The sequence below is a fragment of the Pelophylax lessonae genome (genome assembly GCF_965119305.1).
Source record: "Pelophylax lessonae genome assembly, chromosome: 3".
NCBI lineage: Eukaryota > Metazoa > Chordata > Amphibia > Anura > Ranidae > Pelophylax > Pelophylax lessonae.
In genome coordinates, this window is record NC_138770.1 from 267,793,096 (window position 1) to 267,805,597 (window position 12,502).

General features: G+C 44.5%; 1 protein-coding gene across 1 annotated transcript in view; it reads left to right on the top strand.

The window, feature by feature from the left end:
- Nucleotides 1-12,502, top strand: part of FNDC3B (fibronectin type III domain containing 3B) — a 512,453-nt gene that overhangs the window by 84,579 nt on the left and 415,372 nt on the right. The gene's annotated exons all lie outside the window — the stretch shown is intronic.

Consider the following 12,502-nt stretch of genomic DNA (forward strand, 5'->3'; position numbering starts at 1 on the left):
TAAATGTTGATGTAGTAATTGCAGCGACCTACATAGCATTCCTCTTAGTCAAGTGTCTGTGGTTCAGGAGTTGCATCATTTTGAGGATTAATTTATTTTATGTAACAGTCTGAGGCAGAGATAATTGCAGCATCATTCCAGAGATCTAAAAAAAATGTAAATTAATTGGCTTAATACAATGCTCATCACTGATATGTTTTGTTCTTTTTATATCTAACATTTGTTTAATTTTATGAAGGTAGATTTGTAAATATTAAGCATTGCTGCCAACATTTAAATTAACTCGAAAACTCAAAACATTAACCCCTTGAGGACTAAACCTTTTTCTGACACTTGTTGCTTACAAGTTAAAATCAGTATTTTTTGCTAGAAAATTACTTAGAACCCACAAACATTATATATATATATATATATATATATATACATACAGTGCCTTGCGAAAGTATTCGGCCCCCTTGAACTTTGCGACCTTTTGCCACATTTCAGGCTTCAAACATAAAGATATACAGTAAAACTGTAATTTTTTGTGAAGAATTAATTGGATATTTCAAACTTTGTTAACAAATAAAAAACTGAAAAATTGGGTGTGCAAAATAATTCAGCCCCTTTACTTTCAGTGCAGCAAACTCTCTCCAGAAGTTCAGTGAGGATCTCTGAATGATCCCATGTTGACCTAAATGACTAATGATGATAAAGAGAATCCACCTGTGTGTAATCAAGTCTCCGTATAAATGCACCTGCACTGTGATAGTCTCAGAGGTCCGTTTAAAGTGCAGAGAGCATCATGAAGAACAAGGAACACACCAGGCAGGTCCGAGATACTGTTTTGGAGAAGTTTAAAGCCGGATTTGGATACAAAAAGATTTCCCAAGCTTTAAACATCCCAAGGAGCACTGTGCAAGCGATAATATTGAAATGGAAGGAGTATCAGACCACTGCAAATCCACGAAGACCTGGCCGTCCCTCTAAACTTTCAGCTCATACAAGGAGAAGACTGATCAGAGATGCAGCCAAGAGGCCAATGATCACTCTGGATGAACTGCAGAGATCTACAGCTGAGGTGGGAGACTCTGTCCATAGGACAACAATCAGTCGTATACTGCACAAATCTGGCCTTTATTGAAGAGTGGCTAGAAGAAAGCCATTTCTTAAAGATATCCATAAAAAGTGTCGTTTAAAGTTTGCCACAAGCCACCTGGGAGACACACCAAACATGTGGACGAAGGTGCTCTGGTCAGATGAAACCAAAATCAAACTTTTTGGCAACAATGCAAAACGTTATGTTTGGCGTAAAAGCAACACAGCTCATCACCCTGAACACACCATCCCCACTGTCAAACATGGTGGTGGCAGCATCATGGTTTGGGCCTGCTTTTCTTCAGCAGGCACAGGGAAGATGGTTAAAATTGATGGGAAGATGGATGGAGCCAAATACAGGACCATTCTGGAAGAAAACCTGATGGAGTCTGCAAAAGACCTGAGACTGGGAGGGAGATTTGTCTTCCACAGTGGCGGCTGGTGAAGTTTTAAGATGGTGGGGTGCAAGACCCCGCCCTTCCATTTTGACCCCTCCCATTTCTCAGAAGCCCCACCCCTTATAGACTCCACCCATTTTGTCCCCTGTATTTTGCTTGCGTGAACAAATTCTCCCAATATATCACATATAAAGGGGTCCATCAGTACTAGTATATCCCATAATAGGGAGCAGGGGCCGTATTATGGGATATACTGTGAGAGACACCCTATTATGGGATACACTGACTGAGAGTGGCACAAACCCCACAGTACAGGCCCCCTAGCACAAACCCCACAGTACAGACCCCCTAGCACAAACCCCACATTACAGGCCCCCTAGCACAACCCCCACAGTACAGGCCCCCTAGCACAACCCCCACAGTACAGGCCCCCTAGCACAAACCCCACAGTACAGGCCCCCTAGCACAAACCCCACAGTACAGACCCCCTTGCACAAACCCCACAGTACAGGCCCCCTAGCACAAACCCCACAGTACAGACCCCCCTAGCACTAATCCCACAGTACAGACCCCCTAGCACTAATCCCACAGTACAGACCCCCTAGCACCAACCCCACAATACAGGCCCCCTAGCACAAACCCCACAGTACAGGCCCCCTAGCACTAATCCCACAGTACAGACCCCCTAGCACAAACCCCACAGTACAGGCCCCCTAGCACAAATCCCACAGTACAGGCCCCCTAGCACAAACCCCACAGTACAGACCCCCTAGCACTAATCCCACAGTACAGACCCCCTAGCACTAATCCCACAGTACAGGCCCCCTAGCACAAACCCTGCAGTACAGGCCCCCTAGCACTAATCCCACAGTACAGGCCCCCTAGCACAAACCCCACAGTACAGGCCCCCTAGCACAAACCCCACAGTACAAGCCCCTTAGCACAAACCCCACAGTACAGGCCCCCTAGCACAAACCCCACAGTACAGACCCCCTAGCACAAACCCCACAGTACAGATCCACTAGCACAAACCCCACAGTACAGGCCCCCTAGCACAAACCCCACAGTACAGACCCCCTAGCACAAACCCCACAGTACAGACCCCCTAGCACAAACCCCACAGTACAGACCCCCTAGCACAAACCCCACAGTACAGGCCCCCTAGCACAAACCCCACAGTACAGGCCCCCTAGCACAAACCCCACAGTACAGACCCCCTAGCACAAACCCCACAGTACAGGCCCCCTAGCACTAATCCAACCCCCCCTGGCAAAGACCACTCACCTTGACGCCGTCACTCCAGTGGGCCTCTGAGGGTCTCAGCGCAGCACAGCGAACCAGACTTGCCAGAATCCAGAAGAACTAAAGAGATGAGACAGCCTCTTGTTTGTTTTCTTCAGAAGAAGGTGGACCTTGTGATAAATAAGGAGAAAGCAGCAATAAGTGGCCCCTCCAAAACACCTCCCAGAGGCTCCTGGGGGGGCACCAGAGAGCTACAGGGTGCAGTGAGACCTCCTAACAGACTGTGCAGATGTGGGGGACAAAACCAGACTGCCTAATCCTGCAGGGTCTCACAATGGCAACCCCCTCCAGTGACCTGACCAGCTTGTCTGCCGTGCCCCCCCCCCAATCAATGCAGTGACCTGACCAGCTTGTCTGCCATGCCCCCCAAATCAATGCAGTGACCTGACCAGCTTGTCTGCCGTGCCCCCCCCATCAATGCAATCCAGCGTGCGTGCGTGCCCTGACCCCTTCAAAGCAGTGTGTGGGCCAGGCCGGCCCCCTTGCCCCCCCCGAGGCATCACTAGTTACCAGACACTTACCTCATTGACAATCACACACACTGCTGCCATTACCGCTGACGCTGAGTTGGCCGGTTCACTCACTACACAAGGTGCAGTGAGATTAGGAGGCAGATGTGGGGGACAAAAGCAGACTGCCTAATCCCTGCAGGGTCTCACAATGACCTGCCCAGCTTGTCTGCCGCTACCGCCCCTCCCCCATCAATGCAATCCAGCATGCGTGCGTGCCCTGGCCCCTTCAAAGCAGTGTGTGGGCCGGGCCGCCCCCCCCCCTGAGGCATCACTAGTTACCAGATACTTACCTCACTGACAATCACACACTGCTGCCGTTACCGCTGACGCTGAGTTGGCCCGGGTCACTCACAAGACGAACAGGTCCCTCTCCTCTTCTGTCTTCTTCCACTGCTGGCTCTCTCTGATCTGACAGCGCCGGCGGGCGGGAAGGAGATGACGTGCGCCGGGACGCACGCACCGCCCCCACGCGTCACGTCATCTGTGATGTCCTCTTGTGTGATTGGTCCAGACTGGAGTCTGGACCAATCACAGCCAGGACATCACGAAAGTGGGGAGTGTCCGGGCGCATTGCTCTGCGCCCCGATGACCCCCAGAAGGCCGCAAATCGACGCCTCTGCCCGCCCCATGCGGGGTGAAAAAACCCCACCCCTCCATAGAAACCAATAGGTCCGGTGCCCCTAGTGGGCTGAAAATTGATTTTTTTTTAATCTTTTTTTTTCTGGCCACAGATTGGGGGGGGGGCAGCGCCCTTGCGCCCCCTATAGACCGGCCGCCACTGGTCTTCCAACAAGACAATGATCCAAAACATAAAGCAAAATCTACATTGGAATGGTTCACAAATAAACATATCCAGGTGTTAGAATGGCTAAGTTAAAGTCCAGACCTGAATCCAATCGAGAATTTGTGGAAAGAACTGAAAACTGCTGTTCACAAACTCTCTCCATCCAACTTCACTGAGCTCGAGCTGTTTTGCAAGGAGAAATGGGCAAAAATTTCAGTCTCTCGATGTTCAAAACTGATAGAGACATACCCCAAGCGACTTACAGCTGTAATCGCAGCAAAAGGTGACGGTACAAAGTATTAACTTAAGGGGGCTGAATAATTTTGCACGCCCCATTTTTCAGGTTTTTTTTTGTTAAAAAAGTTTTAAATATCCAATAATTTCGTTCCACTTCATGATTGTGTCCCACTTGTTGTTGATTCTTCACAAAAAATTACAGTTTTATATCTTCATGTTTGAAGCCTGAAATGTGGCAAAAGGTCGCAAAGTTCAAGGGGGCCAAATACTTTCGCAAGGCACTGTGTATATATATATATATATATATATATATATATATATATATATATATATATATATATATATATATATACTTTTTTTTTTTTCTTTTAGCAGAGACCCTAGAGAATAAAATAATGGTCATTGCAACATTTTATGGCACCCTGTATTTGCGCAGTGGTCTTTCAAACACAATTTTTGGGGAAAAAATAAAAATTACACTTTCATAAGTAAATAAAAAAATAAACAGTAAAGTTAGCACACTTTTTGTTATATAATGTGAAAGATGATGTTACCCAGAGTAAATAAATAGTGGAATGGCGACAAGCTACGGTACTTTAATATCACCCTTTAAACATTTTTAAAGGTTACTGAGGTGGTCCAGTGCTAGAATTATTGCTCTCGCTCTAATGATTGTGGCAATACCGCACATGTGTGGTTTGAACACTGTTTACATTTGCAGGCGCAATTTACGTATGCGTTTACTTCTGCACGCTAGCACAGAGGGATGGGACGCTTTGAATCTTTTTTTTCTTTTAAATATATATATATATTTTTTTATCACTTTTATTGCTCTCACAAGGATCGTAAACATCCCTTGTGACAGCAATAGTCGCATGTCAGATATTTTTTTTGAGAGTTCTGGGGTCTATAAGACCCCAAATTCCTACTTTGCACTTAAAAGCTTTCAAAACGCCAACTTAGGCTATTTTGAATACTGACATTTTTTTAAAATCTGGCACCTTTTAAGGCTCCAGTAAACCAGGAGTGATGTCATGACATTGTTTCTGGGTTACTAGATCCGAGACCCGATCAAAGCCGTTTCCAGCTTTGTTCGGGTCTCCAGCTAGCCGGCGGACATGACGGCTGGTCGCTTGGGCCTTCCGTTGCTTGTAATAACAGCTGAGCGGCTGCTTAGCCGCATGGGTTGTTTTTACAAGAATGTTGACCGTCGGCTCTAAAAAAATGGTACCACCCCGGTATAACCCCTTGAAGCAGAAGGCTGCATATTTGCCACCTAAAGGGGTTAAATAAAATTATACCTTTGGAAGAAAAAGGTAAAGCTTTACATGTCCACCAAGAGAACTGGCTTTGAGAGCAGGGCATGGTGTTCTATTTCTTTAATTCATTTATGGTGTGGTTAAATGCCAACTCCAGGAATTAGGAAAATAGTTACCCCAGGGAATACATGTACAAGCGTTGTTACGTACCCTATCCCCTGCTCCAGTCAGTTCCTGTGCTGCCCCATTATCCCCAAAGTTCCAAATTGTAGGTGGCCCTCAACGTCATCATGCACAATGCAGGGCCATTACCCCCTATTGCACATGGTGGGGGCCAGCGGGCGATTGCGGCTGAAAGTGCCTTAGAGAAGAGGTTGAGGGGGACTGGTTGCGCTGCTGGGCAAAGTCTGCTAGAGCGTGGATTAAGGTACATATTTACTCCTTATTTTGGCACCCCTACACATGTAAGCATTTAAAGTGTTTGTTACCCCAACATTTCATATTCCTGATATGTGCCTGCTGTACCATGTACTTGTATGAGAAAGTATCCTATTCTCTTTGTATTGCTTCCTTCATGGGAAATCCCTGGTTTTTCTGCCAGTCCCTCTGCTTTCCTATTACATACTGACCACACTAAGCACGAGAGCACACTGTGGTCTGTTCTCTAGCTGTGCTGGGAACTCAGTGTTCTCTACTCTAATGATTCGACTTGTCCTGACATGCCTCCCCAGCACAGCCTTTCACTGGGAAGCTCCGTGTCATGTTGTTTCTCCTCCCCCCAGCTCTTATGCAGCTGAGAATAGAGAGAATGTTATCACTTAGTAGCATGTAATGTCAGGCTGCGGCTGTCAAAGCCGGCAGAATATTAGCATGCATAAGGAAGGGGATATATTCCAGAGATAAAGCTATAATCCTGCCACTTTATAAAACCATGGTCCGCCCACATCTGGAGTACTCTGTCCAGTTCTGGGAGCCAGGATTCTCAGGTACAATCCTGAGAAAGGATGTGCTGGAACTGCAGAGAGTCCAGAGAAGGGCAACTAAACTAATTTGGGGATTGGAGGACCTTAATTATGAGGAGTGATTACAAGCTCTTAATTTATTCTCCTTGGAGAGGAGACGCCTGAGAGGGGACATGATAGCAATCTACAAATACCTCAATGGCGATCCTAGCATAGGTAGAAAACGATTTAGTCTCAAAGAGTGTAAAAGGACACGTGGCCACACAATGAGATTAGAGGAGAGGCGGTTTAACCTTAAGCTACGTAAGGGTTTCTTCACTGTAAGGGCGGTGAGAATGTGGAACTCTCTTCCACAATTGGTGGTAGCTGCGGGGAGTATGGCTACTTTTAAAAGACTTTTGGACGTACATCTCAAAGATCATAACAATCAGGGGCATGGGAAATGATCAGGCCACTGACACACACACACCTGTACAGGTTGAACTGGATGTACTAATGTCTTTATTCAATCTCAACTACTATGTAACTTATAAAAAAAATGGAAAAAAGGTATTTATCATGTATTTTTTTACCTATACACAAATGTTTTGCTTTACATTTCTATTTTACACCGATTGGGTTGTTTTACAAGGCAATCGTTTACAACCAAGTAATGCACAAGGTCGGTGCTGCCCTTCTCTTGTTGTCTTTCCGTGTTTTGGAATACCCTCGGTCCTGAGGGGGCAGCAAGACCACCTCATCTATGCTAAAAAGACCATTCAGACCACTCACCTTCCCGCATACCACCTGAGCGCAGGAGAGATACTGTTTTTGGGATTGTTTACAATCACATTAATGCTTGCAGTGCTGGGAGGAAGGAGGTAACTTCAAAAGGTAGATTTTGTTTTCAGGTTCTTGGACTTGGGTTTAATGCATAAAAGGTAGTTTATGGTCAGTTTCTTCAGTCCTGAGGGCCGGGGCCATTGCAAGGTCAGAGATATCCATTGATAAAACCTTTACACGTGGGTCTGTACTCGGACCTCGTACTCTAGTGTAGTACAGGTGGTCCCCGGGTTACAAACGAGATAGGGACTGTAGGTTTGTTCTTAAATCGAATTTGTTTGTAAGTCGGAAAAAGCACATTTTCTAAGTTTATCTCTAGCCAAAACAATAATTTTTAAGTTTTTTGGATAGCATAGGGAAGGGTTATTACCCCTGTACCATTTGTTTTGCTGTCTGTGCCCCTGTTCAGAAGATTTCACCTCACTTTCTGTCCATATGACAACTGGATTTTGAGAATTTGGGGTTTTTGTGGAAACAAGGATTGATGGTAAAGCCTCAGAGGAGACACCTTTGTCCCATGAGAACTCTTACAGGAGTGAATTTCCCTTCCTAAGGGTAGATTTCTCCTCACTTCCTGTTGTCTCCCTCCATTTGTAAGTAGCAGTTGTTGGTAAGTCGGATGTTTGTAACCCGGGGACTGCCTGTACATTCCATGTAGGCAGCAGTGCAGATGTCACCTAGTTGTGACGGAGTCCACAAAGCTGAATGTGGTAGGCCTTCCAGATTTCACTGGAGTGCTTAGAAAATGAAAAGAAGCCTCTGCTGGCTGGAAACAATTAGGTTTGCCATTATCCAATTATTGCATCACTTTAATTTTATGAGCAGATTCACAAGGTGTACATGGCTGAGAAATCTTCCGGGCAGGTATGGAATGTTTTTGTACTGATTTTCTGTGAATACATAAACTGAGTATTCTGTCAAAAATGAATACAGGCCGGAGATTTCATTGAAGCTTCAACTAGGCAAACAGCTGCCTTGTGCTGCTGAGGTAGCATTTTTGCTGTGACATGTTAAAGCATAACCCGCACATTGCTAGGGCAAATATTCTTTATGTAAAATATGCTGTGGAATTCTTGGCATTTATGATAAAGTACATTACATGTGTGGTTGTATAATACCTTGTAGTAGAATTTTGTACATGTGTGAACTTATGGATTCCATCTAGTAAAAATGTAGTTCAGCATGAACACACTGTAAGATTAGTCTCTGTTTTGCTGGTTGCAGGCTATACCGTCTGATCAGATGAAGGGAGGACTGAGGTCTTTTGGCCTGGGAGGCGAACCTAATTAAATTGGCCCGTTAACCACTTCTGGACCGGAAGCTTTTACCCCCTTAATGACCAGGCCATTTTTTGGGATTCGGCACTGCGTTATTTTAACGGACAATTGCCAGTCGTGTGACGCTGTACCCAAATAAAATTGATGTCCCTTTCCCCACACAAATAGCGCTTTCTTTTGGTGGTAATTGATCACCTGTGCGTTTTTGTTTTTTTTTGCGCTATAAACTAAAAAAGAGAGACAATTCTGAAAAAAAAAAAAAAACATTATTTTCACTTTCTGCTATATAACATTCCCCCAAAAAAATTAAAAAATCAAATCTTTTCATCATTTTAGGCCAGTTTGTATTCTGCTACATATTTTTGGTAAAAAAAAAATTGCAATAAGAGTATTTTGATTGGTTTGCGCAAAAGTTATCATGTCTACAAACTAGGGGAAAGATAAATGTCATTTTTTTTTTACTAGTAATGGTGGCAAACAGCGATTTTTAGTGGGAGTGCAACATTGCGGCGGACAGATTGGACCCTTAACTGACATTTTTTACACTTTTGGGGGAACCAGTGACATAACTACAGTAATCAGTGCTAAAAATATGCACTGTTACTGTAATAATGACACTGGCAGGGAAGGGGTTAACACTAGGGGTGATCAAAGGGTTAAATGTGAGCCTAGGGGGTGTTTTCTAACTGTGAGGGGGATGGGCTTTTGAAATCAATACAGAGATCTGTGTTCCTAAATAGGAGGAAGTCAATGATTGCATGGCGCTCTCTGATGTTGGTGGGTGGAATACCATGAGGTAAAGAGGTAAAAATATATAGACAATGTGGGCTATGTGGGACTTTAAATGAGACACCGGCAGGTATGCCCAGCGTCTCCATCCCTGTATCAGAAAAAACAAATTGAAAAGGATTAAAAATATAAAGAAAGTAAAAAATGGGTAGAAAAATATAAAAAAGGATGAGGTGGAAGGGGGGAGGGGGCCCACGAACAGCAGCTGCCAGCTGGAGCAAGGAGAGGCTCTGAGGAGAATAAACAGAAAGAAAGCAGCGCCAGCTTAGTGAAGCATAAGGTTTATTGATACAAAAAACACATAGTAACTTACTCTTAGGTAAGTAAAGGCCGGTAGGGTAGGTGAATGGGATCATCCATCTTCTTGTCCTGGATACCGTTGCAGAAAGGAGGGGTGCGGGTGTCGGTGGTGCGTGGAGGCTGTTGTCTGGCAGCCTGTCTGATGGTGCTGTGGTGGTGGAGGACTCTCAGTGGGGCTCCACTTCCTACTTCCGGTCAGACCGACATCACTTCCTGTGAGGCGGAGGGAAAGATGGGCGTTGCTAGCTTTCGGAGCATCCGTGCTCCTTCATTAGGCGGTCGCTCCTTCATTAGGAAGTGATGTCAGGCTGACTGGAAGCAGGAAGTGGAGCCCCACTGAGAGTCCTCCACCACCACAGCACCATCAGACAGGCTGCCAGACAACAGCCTCCACGCACCACCGGCACCCTGCACCCCTCCTTTCTGCAGCGGTATCCAGGACAAGAAGATGGATGATCCCATTCACCTACCCTACCGGCTTTTACTTACCTAAGAGTAAGCACCAAAGTGTTTTTTGTATCAATAAACCTTTTGCTTCACTAAGCTAGCGCTGCTTTCTTTCTTCCTAAATAGGAGGAACAGAGGAGCTCTGCATTGATTTCTGTGAGAACAACGGTCTGCTGTGTATACAACAAACAAAAAGGCATTGATGCAAGACAGATAGCCAGTAATACTCAAGCAGTCCATGATAGATAAAGGAAATGGGAAGGGCAGGAAAGTTCCAATGGGTTCCAATGAGGAATCTGTACACTGTGACGGCTGCTGGCTTATAAGCGGCTCTGTCATCAAAACACAAGGGGAGAGAACCACAAGTGCCAATCTAAATGTAGTATGAAGACACTTTAACCTCCCTGGCGGTATGATTATGTCAGGAATTACATACCAAAAGCGGTACAATTTTTTTCATGGAAATTTGGCGTTATGTATTATAGGCCTACAATTCTTAGTAATTACTGACTTAAACCTGACCAAAACAAGACTCTAGCAGACATCCCAGATGTGATAAATTTGAAACACAAACACGTGAATTATAATCGAATCAATAATATTATTTTATTATTTAATATATAATATATATATAATAAAATTATATTATTGATTAGATTATAATTCATGCATTATATATTATATATAGATATATGTGTGTGTGTGTATGTATATATATATATATACACACATATATATATATATAAAATATATAACGCATGAATTATAATTGAATCAATAATATAATTTTATATATATATATATGTGTATATATATATATATATATATATATATATATATATATATATATAATATAAAATGTGTTTTGTGCAACGTTTTTTTTTTTTTTTGAATTTCCCTCCCTAGTTCCGCTCCCATGCAGCATTGCTGCTGCAGGGAACGGAACTAGGAAGTCATCACACCGACGGAGGACGGAGGAGCGGCGGGACTCTCGGCTGGCGGTCACAGCAATGAGAGATCATTGCTGGATCGCCAGGAGAAGGTAAGAGAACACCGCTGCGCTCTCTGCAATCCACCCCGAGCGTGACTCGGGGTTACCGCTCCTGATATGAAAAATCAACCCCGAGTCACGCTCGGGATTACCGCCAAGGTGGTTAATACAGGATAAAAACAATGTTACTCACAAGAGTAGCGTGTATAAAGCATGAGATAGTGAAAACGGATGGTCCTAGGCATCAGGCATCTAGGGGGTCCCTCTGGTACCAGACACAGCTTGTGCTGAGAAATGGAGGACTCCTGTGAGCTGGCAGGAGGCTTCATGGTCCATAGGCTGCCAAAGCTTCGATCGTCCGTATGTCCGAGGGCTGTGACGTCACTTCCTGAAAACTGAGCTGTTGACTAACAGCGACGTGTTGGGGAGCATGCGCTCCTTCTTCAGGCCAGCCGGGGCCATATTGGAAAAGGGCTTTTATGCCCACGGTCTCTGAAAACACTTACCAAAGCTAAAAAGGACCAAAAAGGAGGCTATATAGAACGCATAACACACTGCTAGGATCTAGAGGCATGGAGTGTAAGTGTATATACTGCTACTACTGTTTAAAAATGTTTAAAAATGTCATCTACACACAAGTGGAACTGGGGACATATGGATATGTATGTGGAAATATGTGTGGATGGGGGGTAAAGTAGAAAATAAAGAGGAAAAAATCAAAAGGAAAAATAAAAAAAATAGAAATAAAAATCCAAATGAAAAAATAATAATAAAAATAAATATAAAAATAAGAATTATTAAAGTGTCTTCATACTACACTTAGATTGGTGCTTGTGGTTCCCTCCCCTTGTGTGTTTACAACAGCAGACCGTTGTTCTTTCTTCACGGGGAGCTATCGCAGGTGCCCGGTGGCAATCGCGGCCGCTGGCCCCGTGGATCAGCTTTCTTGCTGGTGAGTGAGTGCGCTCTCCTCTGGATCGCTCCCACGAACCGCTGTACAGGTACGGCGATTCGCTGGGACCTGCTGCCCTACCGCCGTATATAGGCGGCGACTGGTCGGCAAGTGGTTAAGAGTATGTGTTGATGGGTTTTTGTTCTGTTCAAGTGGGTTTTGCATTTGTATACAAGTCCATGGGAATGCAAAACCCATTTGAAGCAGGTCAAAGGCAGGCCAGAAGATCAACTACAAGTCAAATGCTCCTGTCTACCAATTTTTAATGATCTCACACAGCACATTTTAGTAATAATGTTTTTTGTGGGCTGAAAGTATACACCACAAAGTGTGCAGTGGTGGCCCTAGTAATAGATGGATGGGGTGTAGTGCTGGTGAATGTGGTTTATTGTA